The sequence below is a fragment of the Stegodyphus dumicola genome, chromosome 4 (genome assembly GCF_044657685.1).
Source record: "Stegodyphus dumicola isolate Sdum_Otavi_A_Nest chromosome 4, ASM4465768v1".
Classification (NCBI taxonomy): domain Eukaryota; kingdom Metazoa; phylum Arthropoda; class Arachnida; order Araneae; family Eresidae; genus Stegodyphus; species Stegodyphus dumicola.
The window spans coordinates 243,458,986-243,485,906 of record NC_140771.1 but is presented as its reverse complement, the minus strand read 5'-3'; the positions used below and the strand labels follow the sequence as shown (position 1 = coordinate 243,485,906).

Below are 26,921 nucleotides of genomic sequence, written 5' to 3'. Positions count from 1 at the left end.
TCAACGATTTCAAAGCGAGCAATGGCAACACTCTACGGAAAAAAATTATCTCCAGCGCGCGAGACTGTGTATCGGAAATTTTAAAGATACGCTCTTTTTAAATTATTTTGTGATATTGTTGTTGAAGTGAAATTTATGGTTTAAGTGCGAAGTCCATGATATATAACAAATAAAGATAACACAAAAAACGTTCAAAAAACGCCTCTTTGGAGCGTAATACGAAATCTCAAAGCTTTCAGATTTTTGTTTTTTCTGTTAGTTCACTAACAATTAAGAAAGTGAAGTATATTGGGTGAAAATTTTAAGCTTTCTGAAATGCTTGTAAGTTGATACATGATCAAAAGATTTATTCAGAAAGATGAAAATAAGAAAGTAGCTGGATTTTGAGTAAAACTAATAAGGATAAATAAAAGATGGAAAATCCAGATTTATTCCCTTACGCCTACACTGTCTGTATACGTAGCTTAGAATCGTCAAAGTGTTCTTTTTCGTCACGGAAGGACTTAAAAAAAAGCGAAAGAGCTGTTACAGAAAAATCTAATCTTTGCGATAGAGCCAGCATTTTTAATATATCTTTCATTTTGTACTGCTTGAAGCAGGAACATTTTTGAGTTAAAACATGTTTCACCACAACTATCCTCTTTTGATAGTTTTATTACTTAATAATAACGAAGCAGCCTTAAGATCTTATTTTATTTATTACTACAAAATATTAACTATTACAGCACTATTTACATATATTAGGGTTAAATCCGTTTGTTATAAAAAAATCAGCATGTATTTCGCATACCATTGTTTATTTATTATTCAAACTTGTCTTAATTTATGTTCTCAGTATAAAACTACGGGGTCTGTTTAGACTTTGTTTCCGGCAAAATTATTTGCCTTATTAAAGATTATAATATTGTTTAGCTTCCTACGCACTGCATATTTCGTCAGTCATTTAGTGTTTTTGAATAGCACTGTGTTGTTTTTTAAATTTTTGGATTCCATTTCGTAACTTTTTAAACTGTCTTTTTTACTTCAGTCCGTACGGCGTGAATTAATGAATGTAAATATTGAATTAAATTAATATGTATCGCTTGAAATTTATTATTTGTATTTAAAATTAATTTTTGAATTTGTGTGCATATGGCATGTAGAAGACTTTTGGCTTTATTTATGACATTTTTTTGCCCTTTTCTACTATGAAAATCAAACATTCAATTGTGTGGGTGTTCTTTTGTATAATTTTTGTAAGAACTTTGCTTTTACCAATGTTGGATTGTCTAGGGATTTTAGAACAGGTTTTATTTACTAGTTATCACTTCTTTGTGCGAAATAAAGAAAGTACTGCGATTGCAAAAAATTCCGTGCCATCCTTCAATGAAAATATAAATTTCTACCGCTCTCGAATCCATTTAGACGCTTTTTTGCATGACATCTCTACGTAGGGACAAAATAAAGGACGATGTTCATCAAAGCAGCTTGTAAAATAGATTTAAAATGGAATTCTGAAGGAATTTTTTTGGTGACCTTTGTACGTACGTACATATGTAAGAATCTCGCATTACTCAAAAACGATTCAGCGTAGAACGTTGAAAATTTTGTATATGGGACTGCTGTAGAACATAGTTGTGCACCTCCATTTTTACTGCATTTGACCGCACTAAACTTCTTCATATATACATATATACCCACTCTCTTACCCGGCAAGATCTGTGTTTTTATCCTTATATGTTGGTAAACTGAGCAAGTTTTGCTTTAAAAGTGATTGAATGAATTTCTTCTAATGTTCTGGTTATGTTTTTATGCCTTTAGTTAATTTGCATGCAATAGTTGTAGAATTATCAACAGTTTAAGAGTTTGTTCTATTGCATGTGTATTCTAAGTAGCACTAGACCTAACGCGGCCATCATTTGTTTACATTTGAAATGTTTAGCAGAAAAATGAATTAAGCAACAACTTCAGAGTCATTTTTACTCTGTGGGACCAAAAGTTCACTTTTAGTTCTGTGCACCGAAAAATGTGTATTTCCGCCCGCTGTCCCACTCGCTTGTTTTTGTGTAGAAACTCTAGTTTTAATTTTCAAAATTGATTTTTTTTTAACTGTTTTTAACTATATTTAATGTTTCAGGTTTTTCTGTATTTTACAATCTTTAATGAAAGTGTTTTGAATTTTCATGTGATTTTTTTTTGCCACGAAGTGAGAATTGAATTGATTGCATGAGAAATGTATTTATAATGTAATCAGGAAATAAGTTAAAATGAAGTGCAGGCAAAAATGTGTATAATTTAATATGCCGTACCAGGAAGTCCTCTTATGTCCACATCAGGTACTTTTTTCAGTAGTAATTTAGAATTTGAAAAAAAAAAAAAAAAAAAAAGTACCAATCCTTTGCTCCAATTGTGAATTTTAAATATAATCACTGATTTAACGCAGCCTGCAGGCAATATTTGCATTTTTATTTTAAACTTATTTTGTGCTTTGCTTAAATATTAGCTTAAATTATTATTTCATTTTGCTCTAGTGTATTATGGCTTACAAAAGCAGCCTTAATTATTCACCTTCTTCATTATTATTAATTCACATTCTTCTCAATAATATTTTTAAACTTCTCAGATGCAATAAGAAAGTTAACTAATTAACTGCCTTTGGAATCGAAGGTGTCATGCAGAAATTAATTGTCTTAATACAAATATTGCTGTTAATTATGTTCCTTAACTACTTTAGCATAAAAAAAAGGAGATAAATAAAACTTTTTTTCGGACAACCATAAAGCTTCTTTGATAACTACTTGATGTAGTCTCATTAGTATAAACCTTTCTGCAAGTATTAAACAGTTATATGGGATTTCTAACATACTGTTTAAATAAACCTGGTTAAGTATAATTTAGCTTTCCAACACTAACAGCATTCTAACATTTGACTTTGCATTTGGAAATTAATTAAACCATAATTTACCTCGAAGCTTAGTTAAAGCATGAAATAAGTTCATGTTTTCTTAAGTGCTGTAATTCGGAATCCTGCGGACAAAAATTTATTTAATGAGTCATAACTCATTTTCTTAAAGAGAATTCTCGTTTCTCTGATACGAACTTAGTCAGGAAAATGAATATGAAGATGTGCTCGTTAGCATTCATATTTCAGACGTGAAAAATCTGCTTTGTCTATTGTTGGAAAATAGAAGGAATATTTCTCGCATTCTAAAAAGATATCTCAGATGTAGAAAACAGTACACTACTCATCTTTACTCAAATGCAAGAGCATAGGCATCCTTCCCCCCTCCATCCATATCGGAGGTAATTTTAAAATTTAAGCATAAAGGAATCACACTCAGAATTTTTTTTTTGTAATTTATTCTTTTCATATTTAAAAGGCAGATTTGTTAGTTTTATAAAGCTGTTAAATATTCAAATGTCTTTATATGATTTTTTATTAAAAAATAAAGCAAGAAAATTAATTTAGAATTCATTAGAACTGCGGCACAATCTTTTATAATTTGCGTTTGATATTAGAGTTATCTTAGTTGATTTTATATACATTATATAAATTTTCATATGTGCTACCCAACCGGGGTAGTGGTTAGTGACCCTGACTGTGAAGAGTCCGAGTTTGAATCCAGGAAAAGGCAGGGGATTTTTGTAAATGCATAGTGTATGTGCGGCAAGGGAGGCTCTACAAATATGCGGCGAGTCGAAAGTCCTCTAGAGAGGTTGATGGTAAGGGAAGAGAGGTGAGAGACCCTCGGACACGTTCCCCAAAAATTTAACGGAAAAGAATCAATTGATAAACTTGCAATTTTCGGTATGTCATTCCGACATCACTCATGATTTATGCGTGGCCGTATTATTGGCAACATTGAAGAAAGGTGAAACGTAACAGATGTTGTTAGGGAGACCGGATTCAACCACAGTGTTGTTAGAAGTATTTGGAAATCATTTCATAAAAAGTGGAATGTGCAGAAAACGTCCCAGAGGAGGTCGTATTCGCAATGCGACACCTGTAGAAGATAGCTACATAGTGCTATCGATAAAAAGGAATAGGCCTAGCACAGCTATTGAGGTAGTAAATCAGTTACTTTGTAAAAGCATTAGGTTATTTTGAAGCAGGAGAGATGAAAAATTAGCAATCGCCTTCGCCGGGAATCGAACCACGGACCTCTGAAATACCGGCTCAGTGTGCTGACCACTACACCACGAAGGCACGCTAGGAAGGCGGGAGAAATACCTTATAACTTGCTGCTGTTCGCAAGCGAATCTTCCGAAAAAACTGCGGCCAGACGTTTGCAACAAGGAGGACTATACACCCGCCGTCCTGTTGTGTGCATTCGATTGGCCAGACAGCAATGTACGGTCTATTTGCAATGGTATCGCGAGCATCGCATTTGGACTGAATAGGGTTTTTGTACTATTATTAAATGAGAGTAAGTTTAATCTGTTACTGGATTACAGACGCCAACTGATCTGACGTGAGTGAAGTACTGCTTATCGTTCAAACAATATCCGGGAAAGGACCGGTATCCCAGATGTAGTATCATGGTATGGGCCGGCACTATTATCACAGTCGTAAGGCCCTATACGACTATGACTGGCCGACGATACATAAATGATGTTCCGCTGCCTCATGTTCAGAAGTTCCGGGGTGTTGTCGGAATTTGTTTTCATGGAAGACAACGGAACATGTCATCGAATAGTCGCTATATATGAGTGTCTTCAAAGCAAGGACATTCAACCCCTAGTATACCCAGCACTTCCTCCAGATCTGAATCCCATTGAATATGTTTGGAATGCTTTGAGGAGGAGTCTTTCTGGTCGACATCGTTCTCCAATAAATAAGAACATCCTCATTTGTACACGACAGAGAAATTGGATAAATTACCTCAACAGTTCTTGGATAATATTGTGCAAAGTATGAGACGAGTTGTGGAATCTTACATTGCCTGCCATTATTTCATATCCCGAATTGACATCTTACGCCAGAATGACTGCGAACGGCATTTTTTCACTTTTACGTATTCAGCACAATATGGCGATTTTGTCCCTTGGACACTTTTTAAAGCCTCTGAGATTTCAGAACAAGTCTTGGTATCCTGGCATTATTTTATTTCACTTAACAACCAAACACACTTATTTTTCAACGCGCTATATAGCCGCTTGTGATCCGTCCTTAGCAATTGTCCGTCAGTGTATAACGTGTATGGAATGAACAATTTTTAGTCTGTTAAAAATATCAAATTTATCGTATAGAAAATTGAAAAATAATTCTAAAGAATTCTGAACAAGTTTTCTTTGTTTAAGTTTCAATGAAAGATCTTACAGAAGCCCGTGATTATTTAAACAGAATCGTAAATTTAACAAAGTTTTCTTTGAGGGTTAAATTATATTTTTATTTTTAAACAGAAATTTTTATTCTTGTCTAGATTTCGCTATGCTCTGTCACATGGTGATGAAATAAAAACTTTCGGAATAGGTAAGTTTTATTTTGTAATAAAACATTTTAGAATTGTTTTTATTTTAAAACATCTTTAAATAAACGTAAATACATCTTAACTAATACTTAAGTTTAACTAAAATTAAGAAACTAAGAATTTATGACTTTACGTTTCATTTTTGCCTGATATAAATAATATTGCACAAAATCTGTACTATAAAAATCTGTGCGAGGAAGGCGATTGGGGATTAAGGGACACAGTCGCCAAATCCTGGTGGTGGAGAATCATCATCCACCTTCTTTTCTTTAGTTCGGGGGTCATTGTAGAGTCATTAATCATTTTTTGAAAGCAGAAGAGATGGATAATAAGCAATGCCCTCTCCGAGACTCGAACCACTGATCTCTCGAATACGCGCCGAGCGTGGTGACCACTACACCACGAAGGCATGCCAAGAAGAAAATACCTTATACCCGGAGAAATACCTTATAGAGTGGCACCACCGATTTAAAAAATTCGTGGGAATCCTTTACGACCATTCTCACCTTCGTACATATTAATTTAAAATTCTGAAAACGCTAATTTTCGCATTCGGTTTTTCGAATGGTAACAGTGCGCTGGAGATGAAAATGCTTTATTTTGAAACGTGTTGCCATTGCTCGCTTTGAAATCGTAAAGTTTATTAATCAAAAATTTGTAAGTTTTAAAAAACATGAAATAAAATTAGCAATGCTAAATATTAAATATATTATTATTATTAACGGTCATATTCTGACGTTAACGAAAGCACGCGATTGCATGTGACGTCACTGCATGTGACGTCACTGACGAAAATATTTCGTGAATGTCAGCATTTTAAATAAATAGCTGCTGTTGGAAACTTTTTCTTTGTTTCTGGTTAGGATAATTGATACGATACGTTATTGGCTCGTTAATTATTTTATTGCAAAATGTTGCTTTATTGCACTAAATTTAAATCATGACGTCATTATTAAAGTGTCAAAAGTTTTTGTTTCCTTGTTTGGCAACAAAAAGTTATTTACGAATAGCTTGTTGCGTGGAAAGAATGAAATGATTTAATTCATTTTTAAAGGTTTTTATGTATTTTCTTTTCAGGTGTACACATAACTTATTATATATATATATATATATATATATATATATATATATATACTGTTTAGCCCGCAGCCCACTCATCTGGTGGACTTGTCCGCTAGTTTTCTATACGTTTAGAAGCTAAAACGTATTAAGCTATAGATGGAACAAGACAGCATTAAAAATTCTTAAATTTTAGCCGCATTAAAATGCACTAAGAAGCATAAAAGATTATTAAATTCAATATTATAAAATGTGTTTATATTTACTCTTCTATTTTCCATACAGAAGCCAATCAGAAACGAAAAATTTGCCTTGATTACAGACGAAAATCCTGCACAGTTCTATAGAATAATATTCTATAAGATATTTATAAATTTTTTGCTTAATTCTGCAAAGAAAACCTTCTGTAGAATTTTGTTCTGTAAAAGCTTTCATAAGTATAAAAATATAAAATAAACATTCATTTGGAATAAATTCACATGGAATTTTATAGAAGTATTTCTAGAGAAATATTTTATAAAAACATTGTCTATTATTGAACTATACAGGAATTTCTTTGGGTCTTTATAAATAATTTTTCTAAGGGTCTGTTAAGTAGACAGTCAACGATTGTATTGCCATTTTCTAAATATTTCATTATAATTCCTTTAATTTCTATTTCTATTTTTAAATTGACACTTGTATATTTTGTACGGCGTAACACTGAAAATGTTTTAAGCTAACTAATGATTCGTCATTTAAATTAGTTTCAAATATTTAACAGGTCCTCTTAGATTTAACAAAAACTATAATAATTAGAAGAATCAGTTAACTTTCTTCGAAAAAATCTTTTAAGGAACAAGCTCATTTACATTTATGGTCTTATTTACAGATATTTACATATTACTCACAGATGGCACCGACTTGTATTAACGAAAGCCAAAATTAGAATAGAACTAATTTAGCCTAACCGCTTTTGACAGGTAACTTAACGCGCAGGTAGGCTCTGACTCGTAAAAGTCGGCGTAAACCAGCTTAGTGGCTAGAAGCACTCAATGCCACAGAAATCTAATCCCTAGTAAATCAAAGATAACACGTAGCCTTCAGGTAGACTATCGCTCTAAAATCACTTTCCAAAAACCTTCCGTTAAATACTAACTTTTTTCTATCGCATTTTGAATATACTCGAGCTAAATCATTACATTCTGGCAAGAAAGCGTGGGTTGAAAGCGAGATCAATGGGAATTGTTATAAGAAATTTCTCCCACTTCCCCAGCGTGCCTTCGTGGTGTAACGGTAGCACGCTGTGCCGGTATTCCAGAGGTCCGTGGTTCGATTCCCGGCGAAAGCGGTTGCATATTTTTCATCTTTTCTGCTTCCAATTAACCTAATGATTCTACAAGATTGCTTCAAAACAAAATGAACTGGTAAGTAACTTAAATAAATCTATACAAGGCCTTAAAAATGCAAAAATTATTTTATATTCGGCTCAGATTAATACGAAAAACAGTTTAAAATTAGATGGAATTTTTTAACTCTTTTATTTTTAAATATCAAGTGGTTCTTGTGGCTAAAACTTTTATTTTCTTTTCAGTTTTACATATCATTATTCACAGTATTATTACATTTAAGTTAGAAAGTCTGGGATCAAATGTAGCTTAAACGGAGAAAAGAAAACATATTTACGCATTAAATATTAAGAATATCGCGACCAACAGGTGTCACCAGAAAATAAAACTATCAATAAAGTGGTAATTCGGAACAAATTGCATTTCCCGATTGCATTTTATTACATGGTGTGATCTCCTTCATAAACATCTACAGCCAACAGTTATAAACATGAATATATTAGAGTTTAATGAATGAAACAGCCTCGCATCTTGCGAATTGCGCACGCATCCTTCATTCCGCCCACGTGACGGCTTTTCGACCAATCCCGTGCCTGATACATGTTGAGCGAAGTCCTCAAGAGCCTGGAATACAGTCCAGATAGCCTGTTGCCTCAATACAAAGCGCAGGACTTAATAACCGAACGGTCTTTTCCGGATTTGGACGCCTGCACGGAACAATCCCTCTCAGCAGTTCGAGCACTCTTTTTCGGGAAGAATTTTATTCGTCGTGAGAGTCGACAGCTGAGCCAATAATTCTCCCAACCCCGGGGGTAAGTAAGACTCCGAGTGTTTTTCAGAATTCTTTTTTGCGTTTTTCCCCGCACTTTTGAAAATATACGTCAAGTTACTTAGTTTTCTAAACGACAATTTTTATGTATCATAGAAAATTTAAGAAATTATTTTCTTTACTTTTCTTATTAGAATCCTTTTAATGAAATAAAATGGATATACGATTTTATAAGTTATTATATACTTAAATAAAATTTTTAATTGTAATTAGATAAATAAAAAGTACGAAACGAATCTTTTAGATCGACACAAGTATATACCCGCTACAACGACTATAGTTTAAGTGTATCAAGAAAGTATTTCTAATGTACACTGAGTGTATGCGTGTTCCATTGCACTTTCATACACTGAGTGTATGAAATGTTGAATAAATCTTTTAGATCGACAGATTTATTTACATTCTGTAACGATTGTCAGCATTTAATATTAAAAATAAAAAACACTTTTTATGTATGCTTTTTTTATATGTTAACGGACCAACTATAAAAAATATTATGATTACGGAAAAGATCAAGGTAAATTTTGTTAAAAAATAGGTTTTATTTCTTTTTTTTTAATACTAAATACTGAAGTTGAAGCTCTTTTGAGACACCAAAAGCGTTATTAATTTTTTATTTAAAGAAATCTCACTTTATCTACTATTTTTACAGTTACAAATATTCTTCAACGATTATACTTTAAGTGGGTAATAAAGACACTTTCTATGCGCAATGAGTGTACATTTAAATGTACAAAGAATCTTTTGGATCGACGGAATTAAGTACATTATGTCAATATTTAAAATACTGTCAATATTTAAAATACAATGTCTGTTAATATTTAAAATGCAAAATAACGTTAATCACTACAATATACATATTGTGATGAGTTAAAGCGATTCGTTAACGAATTATGTAAGGACAAGAAATACTGTTATAATTTTAGAAAAGATTTAGGTAAATGTTTCTTCGAATCTGGTATTTGTATGGTATAAATTGAAGATCTTTTGACATATCAAAAGTTTTATTACTTTTTTACATTAAAAAAAGTTACAACATTTAAATATTTGTTTTCATTTTTGATATTTCGATTCATATACTAAACTTTACATTTTGATTATTTCAAAAATTTTCAATTTTCAGCGTTTTCACATTTTGTTCGCAGCGTAAATTAACCTAATTAAATAAGATGGTAAAAATGGGCAGTTTCAGGGTTTAATAGTTATACAAAAATATCCGTATATTGATCAAACTTTATTTATTAAAGACGTTTATTAAATTACAAAAGATCTGCAATGAAATTTGTTAGATCGAAATTTTTGTCTGATATTATAGAAACTGCATTCACATTTCGCATCTACAAAATTGAAAACGAATATATTTAATACTAAACTACACTCTAAAATACACCACTCTACTGAAAGAAAACAGAACATCTTAAAAGCTTTTCAATTTACTTAGTAATTAATTAATGCAAATGGTAGATTTGATTACCATAATTAATGCTTTTCGAATGCTACACATATTAATACATTAATTTTTTTCATATGAATTTTTTTAAAAGCCGGAATATTAAAGGAGTGTCAGAGAATTAAAATATTTCTTTCTCATTACTTACTCACCATATTATTATTCGGAAGTACGTTATTTCCGGCAGTACTTTTATTGTAATTAATTTTACATAAAAGTTTCGAAATCGTTCGACTTTTCTTATTTATTACTATCAGTTTTAAAAAGCTGAAATATGCAAGAATTTTACTTTCTGGTGCTCAGAATAAATTATGAAGTGAATTTGTGTGAAATATTTATGTGAGAAATTTTCTTCGTCAATTAAAATTTTTTCAGTTTTTTGTTCCTTCACAGATTATTATTAAAAATAATATTTTAGGTACGATAATCGTATAACACAACAACAATTGTAGCTTGAGATATTTGAAGATTATTAGAACAGCGTATTTTGAACGAGAAATTTGAAAATTTTATGCGGTTTAAATCTGAACGATATCTATGTAAATCTTTTTACCCGTAGAGGATTTATATGCATTTTGAAAGAAAGCAGATGGACATTTAGTTAACGGAAACTTATGTCTCGCGCTTTAATGATTGTTTTAGGTAACTGCATTTTCTACCGTCACACTTTCGGTAATTTTTTAATAAGCTTTGAAGAATTGTTCATTTACTTTCACGGTCAGAATCGAAGCTACTATCAATTTGTTCGCCATAGGATCTTTCATTTGTGATAGAAATTTAATTATTCGGACATTTCGAAGCTCCTGCATGACCATTTTGTCGAATGCAACAAATCTTTCTAGGTCGAATGCAATAAATATTTTATTAATAGTTATGGTTTGGAACTTTTTCGTTAGTATAAAAAGTGCAAGAAGTAATAGAAGATTTCGTACTAGTTATATTTTTAAAAAGCTATTATATTAATTTATAGGAAGACAGCCTTTTATAATTTTTCAATTAAATTTGCAAGTTTAAATGATCGTTTGTGAATTCCTCTAAATAAGAAACAAAGCGGATTTTGTTTCAAAATTTATACAAGTAAAATTTAAATTAATACAGAGGCTGTTCACACATTTTTTAGACGATGTATATTGTATTCACAAAAATAAATTACATTAAATTCTTGTGTTTTAAATGTTCTATTTGACATCCCTTATTCTGAACTATCTTTCGACACCGTAATTTTCAGGATAATGCCTTTTGAAGTGGCAGAAGAGATATTCTATCCCATTCCTTCCGAACAGCTTTCCAGAGTCCTGTTAGGGTTTTGGTGCGACGTTTGGATAATGCAGTTTTTAAAAAAGCCGAAAAGAAAAAAGCACAAAAATCCATCGGGAGATTCAGTAGGGATATCAGTGAAGGGTATGGCTTCGATACCAGTTTTTTGTTCCATTTCGTTTAAGAAATTTACAGTGGACTTTGATGTGTAACTGCTAGCTTTGTCCTGATGGAGTCTCACACATGGATGGCACTGTGGGTAAAGCGATGGTATTTCATTCAGAAAAATTGGCTATAAGATATGTTTCTGATACTATTTGGAGTAAATCTTGACATTGTTTTGCACTCTCTTTATTATTAACTTGCCATTATAGAAAAACCAGCAACAATCATGAATCCCTTAGAAAAACTTTCTTTCGATTCTTTGAACCATGTACTTCAATTTTTTTCTTCGCTTTTATGATAATAAATGGCTCTTCTTTTGTTACAATCATTTAATTACACGCATGCTTCATCTATTGCGACAATTGTTTTCCATTTTCCTTTGGATAAGTGTTTCTTATATAGAATTCTGCAGCGTGTCCTGCGTTGAGCGACATGCTTTGGAAGAAGACGATGCACATTGCGGTTTTTCGTTTTCTTAAGATTTAAATCAACGTTTATCATTTTGTTTACAGTGGACACCGAGCATTTTAATGATTTTGCAACTGTCCTTTGACTAGGGGGATTTTCTTTTAACATTAAACAACGTACCTTTGCAATAGTCGAAGATGTCCGTTTTTTTCTTGGATACTTGTTTGGAATTTTTGTCCCATATGAGGCTCCAATTTGACGTTTCTTTCCTTTCTTGTTGATGATATTACCTATCGACACTTTGGATATCACAAAACCATGACTCTCACATCGTTTTTGGATAACGGAGTATGCATATTTCTCTTCGGAAAGAGCGTCAATGTAGCCTTCGAACCACTGCTTTGTTAAATTCGCCATTTTTAATAAAAACAAAACTTTCGAGCCACAGACGATAATTTTGACTTTTAAAAACATAGTACAATTGCAATTACTTCTTTTGCAGCAAACGATTGTTTATTACCGCTTACCAAAATCGTCTAAAAATGTGCGAACAGCCTCTGTATATCTTGAAGTTACATATAAAATATTTCTATGTTTAATTGAATAAAAGAATAATTTACCTAATTTTGATGAAAAAAGTGTGTTTTATATTTTGCTTAAAAGGGAAAAATATTTCATTATTTTAACCATAATCTTAATAAAAACAAAATACAAGTACACTAACTATGTGCATAATCTGCAAGGGAAAAGAAAAACGATTTTGTGCTTTCTTAAGTATTTGAATATGTTCTGGTCCGATTCAGTATTGATATTTGGAATTACACTGTACTTTCAAATTTTGACTAAAATTATTTATAAGTGCAAAAACGTGAGGTATTTGTAAACAACATGACGCTTTTATATTTTTCAAAGGAAGAATATCATATAATGGTTATATTATTAATAACAAATAGAAGAAATATGTAATATCGTACTTATTTCGACTACGAAAGTTATTTTGACTACAAAATTGCTTTTTATCTCTGCCCCCCGTACAATATATTCCATGGCGGAAAATGGATCAAATTTTAAAAACAAAATTCCATAATAATATATATCGCGATCATCATTTTTGCATTGTATTCAAAAGGAAAAGACTAATAAGTACTCTTCTCTTAGCGGGATCGGATTCAGGTATGCATGTAAATATGAAAGTGTTCAAATGTGCATGCATATATGTACGTATGTGTATGTAAGTATGTGCGTATGTGTATGTAAGTATGTGCGCACATACTTACATACACATACGTACATATATGCATGCACATTTGAACACATTCATATTTACATACTTTTGTACACACGTGCATAAATGCATACATTTTTTAATCCGGTTCTGATAACAGAAGATAACTAATCTTACTAGAAGGCTAAAGTGACAATCATTTTCCCTTGAATTTTAAAGGAAACGGAAAATTTCTTCGATTTACTGTTTGTATAAATTTTTCTCAAAGACCGAAATTTTTATTAGACATTTTTAGTTAACATATCATTCACATGTACTAATGAATGTGTTTTTCGTGGGAAAAATAATTCATTTTTTGGTTTCTGTATGGCTAGCATGTACACCTTGCCTAAAAAGGGGTGGAAAGTTCTATATCTTCCGTTCTACTGGACCGATTGTTAGAACTTAACTTGCATTAGCGCGAATTAGAATATAAATTAGATTTACATACATCATTATTCTGACACAGGTATTTTCACACCGAATCGGAATTTTCCTCAAATAACATACCAATTGTTTTCCATATTTCGATTCTACGACTCAAATTATGCCTAGAGGTTAAATTTTGTAATATTTTGTGAGAAATCTATGGAAAAATTTTTAAAAAAATTATCTTGGCGCATTTTGTTTCAATTTGCGCCAAGAACAATTCACTTGGCGAACTTCTTAATTTTCGATTGTTAATTGGCGATAATAATAATTGGCGAAATTCTTTCTTCTATCCTTCTTCGGAAAAAAGGTCATCGTTCATTATTTTCAAATAATTTTAACGAAATGCGTTAACCACATTTGGCGTTATTATCGCTTATAACAGATATGCCAAATTTCAAAACGCGCCATTATGTAAATTCAGGTATATTTTACGAAATTTTGAATAAGAAACTAATCTTTTGCAGGTATGCTTAGAAATGCATCTACTTTAAGATGATGGTAAAGATTTTATAGGTTACAATTCAAAATGTTTTTTGAAAAATTTATAAAAATTATTTAAAAATACAAATTTTAAAAATAAATCATAAAAAATGTGCGAATTTTATTTGGAATGAACCTAAATTTCGAAATGTGAAAGGAAGAATGAACTAAGTTTAATAAAAAAATCTGATGTGTACCCCACATGACTTCCTTGTACGGAATATTAAATTATATGCAATTTTTTCTTGCACTTCATTTAAACTTATTGGATTGAATTAAATCTACTTCGCCGACAGCGCATAAACCACAATAGAATAAATGCATTCTTTAAAATTATCTCTAGTATTTGTTTACCATAGCGACACTCTGTCGCTAGATTCACTTAATAGTATTATATTTCGTTCATATTATAACTCATATATATGATATAATGCACAAAATTTATATCATTTAAAGAATAGAATTATCTAATCGTTGCCACATGTTCTATTCAAATTCTATAATAAATCTAGAACGTTGAATAAAAGAAATTAAGCAAACAAAAAAGAAAATGAACAGTTTTTCACAGACGATTCAGTATTTCTCATTCAATTAATTCAGTTCTCACTTCGCGACAAGGCAAAAATACATAAAAACTCAAAATATCTATATTAAAAATTACGAAGTAAATCTTAAACACTTATTTCCTCGAAAAAATTCCAGAAAGGATTAAGCATGATTTAATTCGCAATAATAAATGAAGGCGTTAGTTTTGTGTTGCGAAGCTTAGTCTCTCTAGATTGGCAACAAATCTACAATTCTGCTGTTTCAAATGTAAACAATCAATGGCGGCCGTAAAAAAAAAGGGCTTAGCGGCACTTAAACAACTTTAAAATGGTCGATAATTCTAAAAATATTGCACACAAATTTACTAAAGGCATAAAAACCTTAACCGAAAGATAAAAACAACATAATTCAATCATTTTTAAAGCAAAAAATGTACAATTTACAAACATATACGAATAAAACTGTGATCACTGAGCCGGGTAACAGAGTGGATATATATATAAATACATCTATACACGTATGGTGCGGCGGATTGCAACCAAAATACGAGGTGCACATTTACATGTTATAGCAATACAAAACACATATTACATGTTATGCTATATACAAAATTTCAACGTTCTGAGACTACTCGCTTTTGAGTTATGCGAGATGCGTACGTACGTACGTACATACGTTCGTACGGACGCCACGAAAAATTCTCTTCAGAATTAATTTTAAAGCAGTTTTATAATTTTTTTTTGGAGGAAACGAGTCTTTTATTCTGTCCTTACGTACAGATATCACGCAAAAACTTAAATTGCATTCGATAGCGGTCAAAATGGATATTTTCGTTTAAATATGCTGCCTGAAACTTTTCGGGATTACAATACTTCCTTTTTACTTCGTACAAGGAAGTAAAAAGAGATATTAAATATGCATCAAATTCAATTAACAGAGAGGATCTAAAATTTTGAGAACTAATGTTTTAAAAACTACTCTTGCAATTATTACAAAATTGGGCACTGAGGCATAATTCGAGTCGTAGAATCGAAATATGGAAAGAAACGGGTAACGTTTTTTCAGAAAAGGTCTGATTTTGTGTTAAAATACCTATGTTAGAACAATGCTATACATAAATCAATGCGCTTTCGAGACGTGGAAAACGAAAGTTAAATTTCGACAATCGGTGCAGTTGAACGAGAGATATAAAAATGTCCTTTTTTTGTGCACGGTGTATGTGTAAATTTGCTTTATTATAAAAAATGTACTACAGCTTTCCATGAAACATTTTATGTATACTGCTGCTTTATGAAGCTTTATAATTGATAAGTTGAAAGGTAAAGAATCAAACACACATTTGGTATCCAAAGATATTATTGCTCGCACAATGTTCGGAATCTGACTGCGCAGCAAAAAACACGTTTGAGGTTTATTGCAACAAAATCAAACATAAAAATGTTGCAATTTATAACGCGTAATTTTCATTTATGTTGCTGTAAATGAATATATAAAAGAGATAAAATCTATTTATATCGTATAACATCTCATGAGTCCGAAAGGTTTATACACTGACTACCAATAAGTATTTGGACACCTATGCAAATGACATTATCTGCGATCCTAAGGTACGTGACGGACTCCTTCGGTATATATCGTGTAGGAAACAGCATCGGCTTTAGTCGCATGCAAGATGCCTCGCAGTTCGGAGCTCTCTGATTTCGAGAAAGGTATAATTATCGGGTATCACAAATGTGGCCGATCCTTAAAAGACATATCTAGCCATGCGAAGTATCCAAAATTGACAGTGGCCTATGTGATTAAGAAGTGAAATGTGAGCGGTGATTGTCGGAATGTGCCCCGAGTCGGCAGACCAACGAAACTTGTAGATAGAGACCGACGAGTGCTGTCCAGAGAAATTCGGAAGAACCGCACCCAACCGATGGCCCTCATTTTGGACAGGCATCCGGGAGTATTGTTTCAATGAATACCATCCGTAAGGAAGCACATCTGCTTGGTTTTCCTGGTCTTGCTGCTGCCCATCACAAAGTCCAACCGCGCTGCTCGGTTAATGTGGTGCAAAGCACATCGAAATTGGACCGTAGATCAGTGGAAACGGGTTCTTTGGAGTGACGAATAAAGTTCACCCTTTACCGTTCGGATGGCAGGGTCTGGTCTGGCGTCTACCTGGAGAAAGTCTCCTGCCAGAATGCATTGTGCCAACAGTCAAGTTCGGCGGAGGTGGAATTACAATCTGGGGGTGTTTCTCCTGGTATGGGCTGGGACCCTTGGTCCCCATTCATGGTAAGCTCAACTCCGATGCCTACTGCACCATTTTGGATGACAATGTGCTTCCTACGTTGTGGCAGTTTTACGGGTTGGACCCCTGTTACTTTCAGGACGACAATGCCAGTTGTCATGTTTCGACGTTAACGAAGTCTTGGTATGGCGCCAATGGATTTCAGCGAATGGACTGGCCTGCCCAGAGTCCAGACCTGAACCCTATCGAGAACCTCTGGAACGAGTTGCGTCGCCGAACTCTGGGGTGCACTACCCGTGCAAAATCGGTGAAGGAACTTCCATGTCTTCTCCAAGCCGAGTGGAAGAAAATACTATTAGCTGTCATACAAAGACTTGTGGAAAGTGTGGCCCGGAGGGTCCACGCTGTAATTACCTCTCGTAGAGGCTCTACCAACTATTGATTTTGAAGAAAGTTAGTTTTTCTTTTCTATCACAGGTGTTCAAATACTTATTGGTAGTCAGTGTAGCATGATAATATTCAAAAGACTGTTATAAGAATATTTATTCTTGTGGAGTATTCCATGAAAATGCTGAAAGAAAGAAAGTTTGACAGGAGAGATTTTATCATACTTTGTGGCAAAGTGACATTTGTCCTGGCAAGACAGATTTTTCTTTAAATGGTAAATAATAAAGGAAAGATAAAGAGTTGATAAACAATAGAAATATAAAGAGTTGATAAAAGATAAAAACTCAAGAGTTGTTTCGGAAAAAAGTGGGAGATCCAACTCCATACAATGAGCTTTCCAAGAGTCACCTGATTCTACGCACTCAAATGAATGTTCCCCATTCAATGAAGTTCTGTGAGATATGCAGATTTGTGCGAATCATCCCGACTCAGAAATATGAATTGTTATATAGTCGAGAATTCAATAAGTGCCTTGCATGCTTTTAAGTTCATTGGCCCTTACTTTAATTAATTTAGAAAAGTTTGTCTTCTGTGTCTAAACTGCGAGATGTTTCTTTTATCTTCCGCAAAATGGGCACTGGTGATTATGAACTACAGGATGCTGATTCTGGTAACGAATCAAGTGCTGAAGATGAAGATGAACTGTCCATTTGTTTAGAAGCGGAATCCTCATCGAGTGAAAAAATACAGACTGAAGAGTCCACTACAAAGTTCTGTCTAAAGAACAAATTGTTCAGTATATAATTGATTGTACACGGAAAGTAAATTGTGTAGTACAGATTCATCTTAATCTTACACGGATTTTTTTAAACCATTTCAAGTGCTCAAGGGGAACAAAGAGCATTTGTATGAAAGATATTACGATGGGAATGCTCCCTTGGATGGGTAATAATGGAGGTTGAACCTCCACGAAGTACCCAAAGGGGGGGTGGACCCGTAATGTGATTGAGTTCACGAGGCGGGGCAGCCAAAAATTTGTTGTTGTTGTCTCTCGAAGTCAGTGGAACTTCGACTTAAATACTACTCATGCTCATTTGCATTAACCGCGAATCTAGAAACACATTCTAGTAAGGAATTTGTAAGCTGAAATTAGGAGTCATAGGAAAGGAGCTTCAACTTGAAAACAGCTGTTATAAACTTAGCATAAACCTTACAGATTAACTAGCGTAATACTGGGAATGACGTGAACGGTTATTGAAAAAACACGGTTAATCCGAAAACAGTTAGTAAAGAACAGAGTATAAAACACAGAAGAATAAACACCATTAGAAATGAAATAAAAAACGAAGTTATAAATGGCAATGAAGAATAATATTTACAATAGAACTTAAATATTATTACTATTGTGTTAGAACTTGTGTTAAATTGTCGGGTAGAACTCTGATTATTTTTCGTCGTTTTTTACAGTAAGAAAAATATTTTTTTAAGCAGGATTCGGTTAATCAGGAATTTATTATAAAGAAGAATTTCAGTTTTAAAGCGCTGCAAGAAACATGGAATTATTTAAGACACAATAACACGACGAACAAATACTAATTCATTGGTTCATTTGCGCTTTTGCAGCTGAGGATGGTGGTTCGGTAAAACCATCGAAACTAGTCCTGTGAAAATCTGAAAATATAACGCTGATTTTTGTTATTTGACTTCTGAATGGGATTATTTGTTAAAGGAAAAATGCATCGGCTATTCTCACAAGTTTTACTGACCTAACCAATGAAATACACAGCTCTTTTAATTGCCATAATTAATGCGATTTGTTATTAGTATGCGTTAATTTTTCTATGAATACAATCCGTTGCTTTTATTTGAAAATAAACGGTAGATCAGTGCAGCCACACTGCGCATTTTTCGCAGAAGAAATACCGAATAATTAATTTTATTGAATTCTTTTGTTACAATAACTGCTTCTAATATTTATGTATAACATAGATGCGATCGCTGTTTTAAGCGTAAATACTTGACACGAACACTGTAATAGTAAAAACAGGAATTCCCAAAATTTTTCCCTTTTGTAAAGTATAGTTCAGATAAATTGCTTTAAAGTACACTCACGTTTGTGAAAATTGCAACACCATGAAGGACTTACGCGAGTGAGCTGAAATTTTCAGGAAATGCAAAGTAGCGCATGATATGCAAATGATTAGAATTGCAAATCCGTAGCGCATGCGTATGCTGAGCAGCGCCCTCTGAACGGCTGATGGATCCGAATAAATAGACGGCTGTAGCGAGGCGTGTATGGTTATCGGTGGTTATCGCTAGTGGTAAACGTTAACTCAATCTGTACTTATGCCTCGTCGACGAAAGAGAGCGAGATTTGAACAACTTACAGAGTTTGAACGAGGGAGAATCATCGGCCTTCGTGAAGCTGGATTGTCGTATCGTGCAGTAGCCTCTCGTGTGCAGCGTAACAGCAGCACAGTGATGCGCGTTTGGAAGCAGTGGACGGACGAGTGTCGGACAACTCGGAAATCCGGGAGTGGACCCCGAAATGTGACGTCAGCTCGCGATGATAGACACCTAGCCCGCATGGCGCGGACGGACCGTACAGCTTCCTCTAGACAATTGGCAGCACTGTGGTCAATAGCTACAGGTGTTTCATTGTGTGCTTCATCAATTCGTAGACGTCTGCTGCAGTGTGGACTGCGCGCACGGACTCCTTTATACAGGATCCCCCTAACGCACGACCATCGCCGCCTGCGGCTACAATGGGCCAATCAGCATAGAGACTGGCGTGCTGATTGGCAGCATGTCGTGTTTTCTGACGAATCCCGCTTTAATTTGTGGTACCATGATGGCCGCATTCGTGTCAGACGCTATGCCGGTGAACGCCACCTTCCGGAGTGCATTATCGAACGCCACAGTGGACGAACACCCGGAGTTATGGTCTGGGGCGCCATAGCATATCATAGACGATCTCAATTGCTACGAATTGTGGGCAATCTGAACAGCAACCGGTATATCCGTGAAGTTCTACAGCCCGAAGCTGTTCCCTTCCTTCAAAGCTTGCCAGGCGCTGTATTTCAACAGGACAATGCCCGCCCTCATACTGCTCGGATTGTTAAATCCTTCTTTGCAGCGCAGCAGGTACAGCTTCTTCCTTGGCCTGCGTGTTCCCCGGATATGTCGCCAATTGAACATGTGTGGGATGTCATTGGTCGGCGTCTTGCTCGTGATCCTCGTCCTGTTGCGTCTGCAAACGAACTTTGGGTACGCGTACAAACGATATGGAATGCTCTTCCTCAGTCAGACATTCAAACTTTGTTTGACTCCATGCCACGTCGTGTAGCAGCACTTATTGCGGCGCGTGGTGGCCACACAAAATACTGATTCTGATCTCTTGTTCTTGTTTGTTTGCTTTGAACATTTAATCATTTATTTGTACCACTACCACTCAACTGTGTATTAAATTGCATTCAATTATGATGATTCCTTCTTGGTGTTGCAATTTTCACAAACGTGAGTGTATTCTAATAGAACTATACGTTTGGTCTGAGAGAATTATATTGACGCATGAAAACAAACTCCTGCTCTTTTATATTCAAGCATTAGAAACAATTCTGTAGAAAGGCAATAAGGCTTGTTTGTATTCCATTTCAAAAATGAAATAAAGAATACAATTTACAAGTTAAATACAAAACTTATCTCTTATTTACGTTAACTTTGTTTGAACATTCATAAGAATTACTTTTTCTGCCTTTCTCTACGAAAAATTCAATCGAATAGGTCCAATGTTGAGAGAAAGAACAAAAGCATGCGAAACATGGCTTCAATAAAAGCAGGACAATTTGAAAATTTGTTTAAGTTTTGCAAACTGTAATGAAGGGGGTGGAGATAGGATGGCGTATTCTAATCGAAAATTCCAAAAAGAGTACACCATTTATTGCGTTACGAATAAGGTAACTTTGTCAGCTTGAAAATGATAAAAAATACCCAGTCGATGTTCATTACAATGATTGTTACACTGATCGTGTCAGTCGTTAATTACTGATGACAGTAATTAAATCCATTTTCTTTAGGACTCGAGGAGTCGGTATAACGAGGGCCAGTTGTAGTTTACTATGTCTTATTTAGTTTACTATGTTTTTTTATGTCTTATTATACAAAACTATGATGTGTACACCACGTGACTTCCTTGTACGGAATATTAAATTATACGCAATTTTTTCCTGCATTTCATTTAGACTTATTTCTTCGAATTTCATAACAGATAGATTTCTCATTCAATTAATTCTGTTCTCACTTCGCGAAAAGGCAAAAATACATAAAAACTCAAAATATCTATATTAAAAATTGAAAGATATAGAAAAACATAAAACGCCAAATGCAGTTAAAACAATTAAAAACATTTTACGGTCTCACTAGGTAAAAAGACCCTGAAGGCCCAGAAACTGACTTAATTGTTTGTGGACGTTATGCTGAGTCCATGCATGAGATAATTTAATAACTTAAATGATAATTTCAGGATGGACTAAATATGACTTAATTCGCAATAATAAAAGAAGACGTTACTTTGTTGTTACGAAGTTTAGTTTCGCTAGATTGGTGCTAAATTTCAAATGTAAACAAATACGGCCGCTATGGTAAAAAACAAATTAGGTTTAACCGTACTTAAACAACTTTCAAATTGTTGACAATTCCACAACTGTAACATGCAGGATGTCCGGTTATAGCATGAAAACCTTAGCCGGAAGATAATAGCAACATAATTCAATCACTTTTAAAGCAAAAAATGCACAATTTAGAAACATATAAGAATAAAGAAACTGAAATCGCCGAGTCAAGTAACAAAGTGGACACATATATTTATATAACGGATGGCCATAATTAAACTGACAGTGCTCACAGTGTTCTATAGCGCGATCTATTTGCGAGAATGACGCCACATTTTGTAGGAAGATTAAACAAGACGGGGGACGAAGGATTCCGCGAAAAAAAAAATTAGTTCCAAAAGTCACCGCTAGGGGAATATTTGGCGCTGTGTAATAGAAAATAGAGTGTTAACAAATGCAAATCAATACGGAAATTACCTTTTATTTTGCATTCAAATGAGATTCAATATGGCTGGCGTTGTTATGGACCACATATTGCATTCTGTGCACAGTATGCACAACAGCAGAAAGTAACAAGTCTGCAGAAATCTCCCGTACAGTCCGTGATATGTTATCCTTCAACGTAGCCAGGTCCTGGACCACTCCTTGATAGACCTTGGACTTAAGGTAACCCCATAGCCAGAAGTCGCATGGGGTAAGATCAGGCGACTGAGGTGGCCATGGAGTTGGAAAGTAACGGCTAATGACTCTTTCTGTTGTAAATTTCTGTCGTAGCATCTGTTGCACCCGTACAGCAACGTATGGAGGGGCTCCATCTTGCATGAAAATCATTTCCCCCAGGCATTGTCTTTGCTGAAGTGCCGGAATGACAAAGCTGTTCAACATGTGGCGATATTTCTCTCCGGTAACAGAACAGGTTTCCGGTCCTGTTGGGGTAATGTTCTCATAGAAGAATGGACCTACGATAAATTCCGGTGTGGACCCACACCAAACAGTTACCTTTGGTGAATGTAAGGGAATTGCTCTGTATTTTGTACATTCTGTGTATCTGTAGAATTGCATGTGGTGATTTGTTATCCCAAGTTCGGCAGTTCTGGGTATTCACAGTTCCATTCAGGTAAAAGTGGGCCTCGTCTCCCCATAAGATCATCCATCACGGCCAAGCATCATCCACCTCCAATCTGGCAAGAAAGCTGAGAGCAGAAGTCAATCGCTTATCATGGTCGGGGTATAGTAACTCCTGTACACGGCTGATCTTGTACGGATAGAAGTTGATAATCTTCCGTAAGATTTTCCATATCGTACTGTAAGGCATATCCATATTCCATAAGGCATATCCATAATAAATGGTAATTTCATTCCGTATTAATTTGCATTTGTTAACACTCTATTTTCTATTACACAGAGCTAAATATTCCCCTAGCGGTGACTTTTGGAACTAATTTTTTTTTTTCGCGGAATCCTTCGTCCCCCGTCTTGTTTAATCTTCCTACAAAATGTGGCGTCAATCTCGCAAATAGATCGCGCTACAGAACACTGTGAGCACTGTCAGTTTAATTATGGCCACCCGGTACTTTTGGTGCGGCCGATTGCAACGAAAAAACGAGGTGCACATTTACATGTTATAGCAGTCCTATATACACGTTTTTGAGTTATGCGAGATACATACGTACGTACGCACAGACGCCACGAAACATTCTCTTCAGAATTCATTTTAAATTAGTTTTAGAATTTTTTTGAGAGAAAAGAGTCTTTATCCTTACTTACGTACAGATGTCACGCAAAAACGTCGTTAAACAACATAAATCAATCAATTTTAAAGCAAAAAATTCACAATTTACCAAAAAACTAAGCACGTTTACTATATATATATACTTTTGGTGCGGCCAATTGCCACCAAAGCGGGAAGTGTACAACTACATACTATAGCAGTTCTTCATACAAAATTTCAAAGTTCTGAGGCTACTCCTTTTTGAGTTATGCGAGATACATACGTACGTACGTACAGATGCCACGAAGAAATCTCTTCTGAATCCATTATAAATCAGATTTATGATTCGTTTGGGGAAAAAAGAGTCTTTTATTCTGTCCCTACGTACAGATGCCACGCAAAAGCATCATTAAATTGCATTCGATAGCGGTCAAAATGGATATTTTCGTTGAAATATGGTACCCGGAATTTTTCGTAATTACAGTATTCCTTTACTTCATACAAGGAAGTAAAAACTCAAAATATGCATTAAAATGTCTCAATGCTTAGGAAATAATAAAATATTAATTTTTTTAAATGCTTATGTTATTGGCTTTAATATATTTTCATAAATCATTGAGTTATCGAATCTCTTGTCCCACTTGAGGCTTCCCCGGATGAGGACGTCCAATTTCAGGTTTGTGCATTGCGGCAGATAGGAAAAATTCCCATTTCAGCCATTCAGGATCAATGCTCAATCTGAAAATGGGATTGAAAGTCACATAACTGTCAAATGTTTATGAAATAAATTGATAATGAGGCTTCACTCGTTTAATTTTACATTATTTTTATAGGTAACACAACAAGCATTCAAAAAAAAATTAAATTTATTACAATTCCAGACCTCGTAGAGCTACCTTGATTTCGTAAATTTCTACAGAATAATCGGGAAGAAAATATTCTGAAAAATCATTCAAATTAAATCAATTTCTCAGTTATCTTTTAAAGATAACTGAGAAATGTTTAGGGCTGTAATAGCAGTAAATCTAATTTAAAAATAAAAAGATCAAACGTTTCATATGATCAAACGTTTAGTGATTCTGCTATTATAGATTTTAATAAAACAAATTCCTTATTTTAGTTACTAGTTTCTTAAAAATTGGAGTTTTCATTGTTGAAGAAAAAGTTGAGCCATTTTATAGAGGAACAGATATTTTATGATCATCTACCAAACAGAATTAATATATGATATTTAATGAGAACATTAAATATCATATATTAATTCATAATTATATATACTAATTCATTAATATATAATATTTAATGAGTTATTGTTTTTAACTGAAATAAATATTCTGCCATCCACCTTAAAAGCCCTCCTTCTGCGTTTTTTCTTGTTTCACGTACAATTTTTAAGGCGATCTTTTAAAATACCCGAATCTTACTTTTTTATTTGTGCTTTTAAAGGAAACAATGAGAGAGATTTCTCGCTAATAAATATTAGACAACCAAAAAGCAAAATAGATTTAATAGGAAAAGTTTTGGTTTTGGTAATTATTTGTTAAAAGAAGACAAAATATTGGTAAAAGTTTACAATCCAATGCTCCTTGATATTTTGGTGATTTTTATGCGTCCAAGAATGGCAGCAAGAAGCTGTTTCCAAGATGGCTGTCACCCAAAGCAACGCCGAAAACGTTATGTTACGTCATCCGACGTCTATCGTAGAAACGTGCATCTTTTGTACAAACTTGGCATTCATACCCAGAACTATTTAAAACTTCATTCATACACTAATTAGTTATACTGTCTTAACCTTTCGCTCTAAATCTTTCGCCCAGCCCTCGATGATTAAATGTGAAATTACAATCAGATTAAACTTAAGATAAGCATTGGTATGTAACAAAAAATGGCTGCCACAACGTTGGGAAGACAGATTCGTTTCTGGGTTACCAGAAAATCGGTATTTGACGCCATATCAAAGGGCGACCTTTTCTACTTTAGAACTAAAACATTCTTCCGTAACGGGAAAGAAAGTCTGAAATGAAACGATTTTTAATGTTCTCATCTCGAACACAAGCAGGTGGAGAGAAAAAGGATGAAATGGGACAATTTTTTTGTTGCCACTTCCTGAACGCCGTAAGTGAGAAAAGTTGAAATAGGACATAACGAATTTATCGAATGAAAACAGATACTTGCAAAAATATTATCCCATGTTTATATCATTTCCTTCACGTTGTTTATTTTTCAATTCTCTTATACTTTTTACTATTTCGATATTAAGCTCCGTACTGTTTTCTTTAAAATAATTTACATTTTGAATGTTCGATAGTCTAGTAATACACTGACTACCAATAAGTATTTGGACACCTGTGATAGAAAAGAAAAACTAACTTTATTCAAAATCAATAGTTGGTAGAGCCTCTACGAGAGGTAATTACAGCGTGGACCCTCCGGGCCATACTTTCCACAAGTCTTTGTATGACAGCTAATAGTATTTTCTTCCACTCGGCTTGGAGAAGACATGGAAGTTCCTTCACCGATTTTGCACGGGTAGTGCACCCCAGAGTTCGGCGACGCAACTCGTTCCAGAGGTTCTCGATAGGGTTCAGGTCTGGACTCTGGGCAGGCCAGTCCATTCGCTGAAATCCATTGGCGCCATACCAAGACTTCGTTAACGTCGAAACATGACAACTGGCATTGTCGTCCTGAAAGTAACAGGGGTCCAACCTGTAAAACTGCCACAACGTAGGAAGCACATTGTCATCCAAAATAGTGCAGTAGGCATCGGAGTTGAGCTTACCATGAATGGGGACCAAGGGTCCCAGCCCATACCAGGAGAAATACCCCAGACCATAATTCCACCTCCGCCGAACTTGACTGTTGGCACAATGCATTCTGGCAGGAGACGTTCTCCAGGTAGACGCCAGACCCAGACCCTGCCATTCGAACGGTAAAGGGTGAACCTTCATTCGTCACTCCAAAGAACCCGTTTCCACTGATCTACGGTCCAATTTCGATGTGCTTTGCACCACATTAACCGAGCAGCGCGGTTGGACTTTGTGATCAAAGGCTTATGGGCAGCAGCACGACCATGAAAACCAAGCAGATGTGCTTCCTTACGGATGGTATTCATTGAAACAATACTCCCGGATGCCTGTTGGAACTCCTCGTGGATGAGGGCCATCGGTTGGGTGCGGTTCTTCCGAATTTCTCTGGACTGCACTCGTCGGTCTCTATCTCTCAGTTTCGTTGGTCTACAGACTCGAGGCACATTCCGACAGTCACCGCTCACCTTCCACTTCTTAATCACATAGGCCACTGTCGATT

General features: G+C 34.5%; 1 protein-coding gene across 1 annotated transcript in view; it reads left to right on the top strand.

Moving 5' to 3' along the window:
• Positions 1–8,485: 8,485 nt before the first annotated feature.
• LOC118196806 (uncharacterized) overlaps positions 8,486–26,921 on the top strand; it is a 405,955-nt gene continuing 387,519 nt past the window's right edge. Inside the window, exon 1 of the mRNA XM_085816152.1 lies at positions 8,486–8,649. The gene's annotated coding sequence lies outside the window, so the exon portion shown is untranslated. The remainder of the gene's footprint in view (positions 8,650–26,921) is intronic.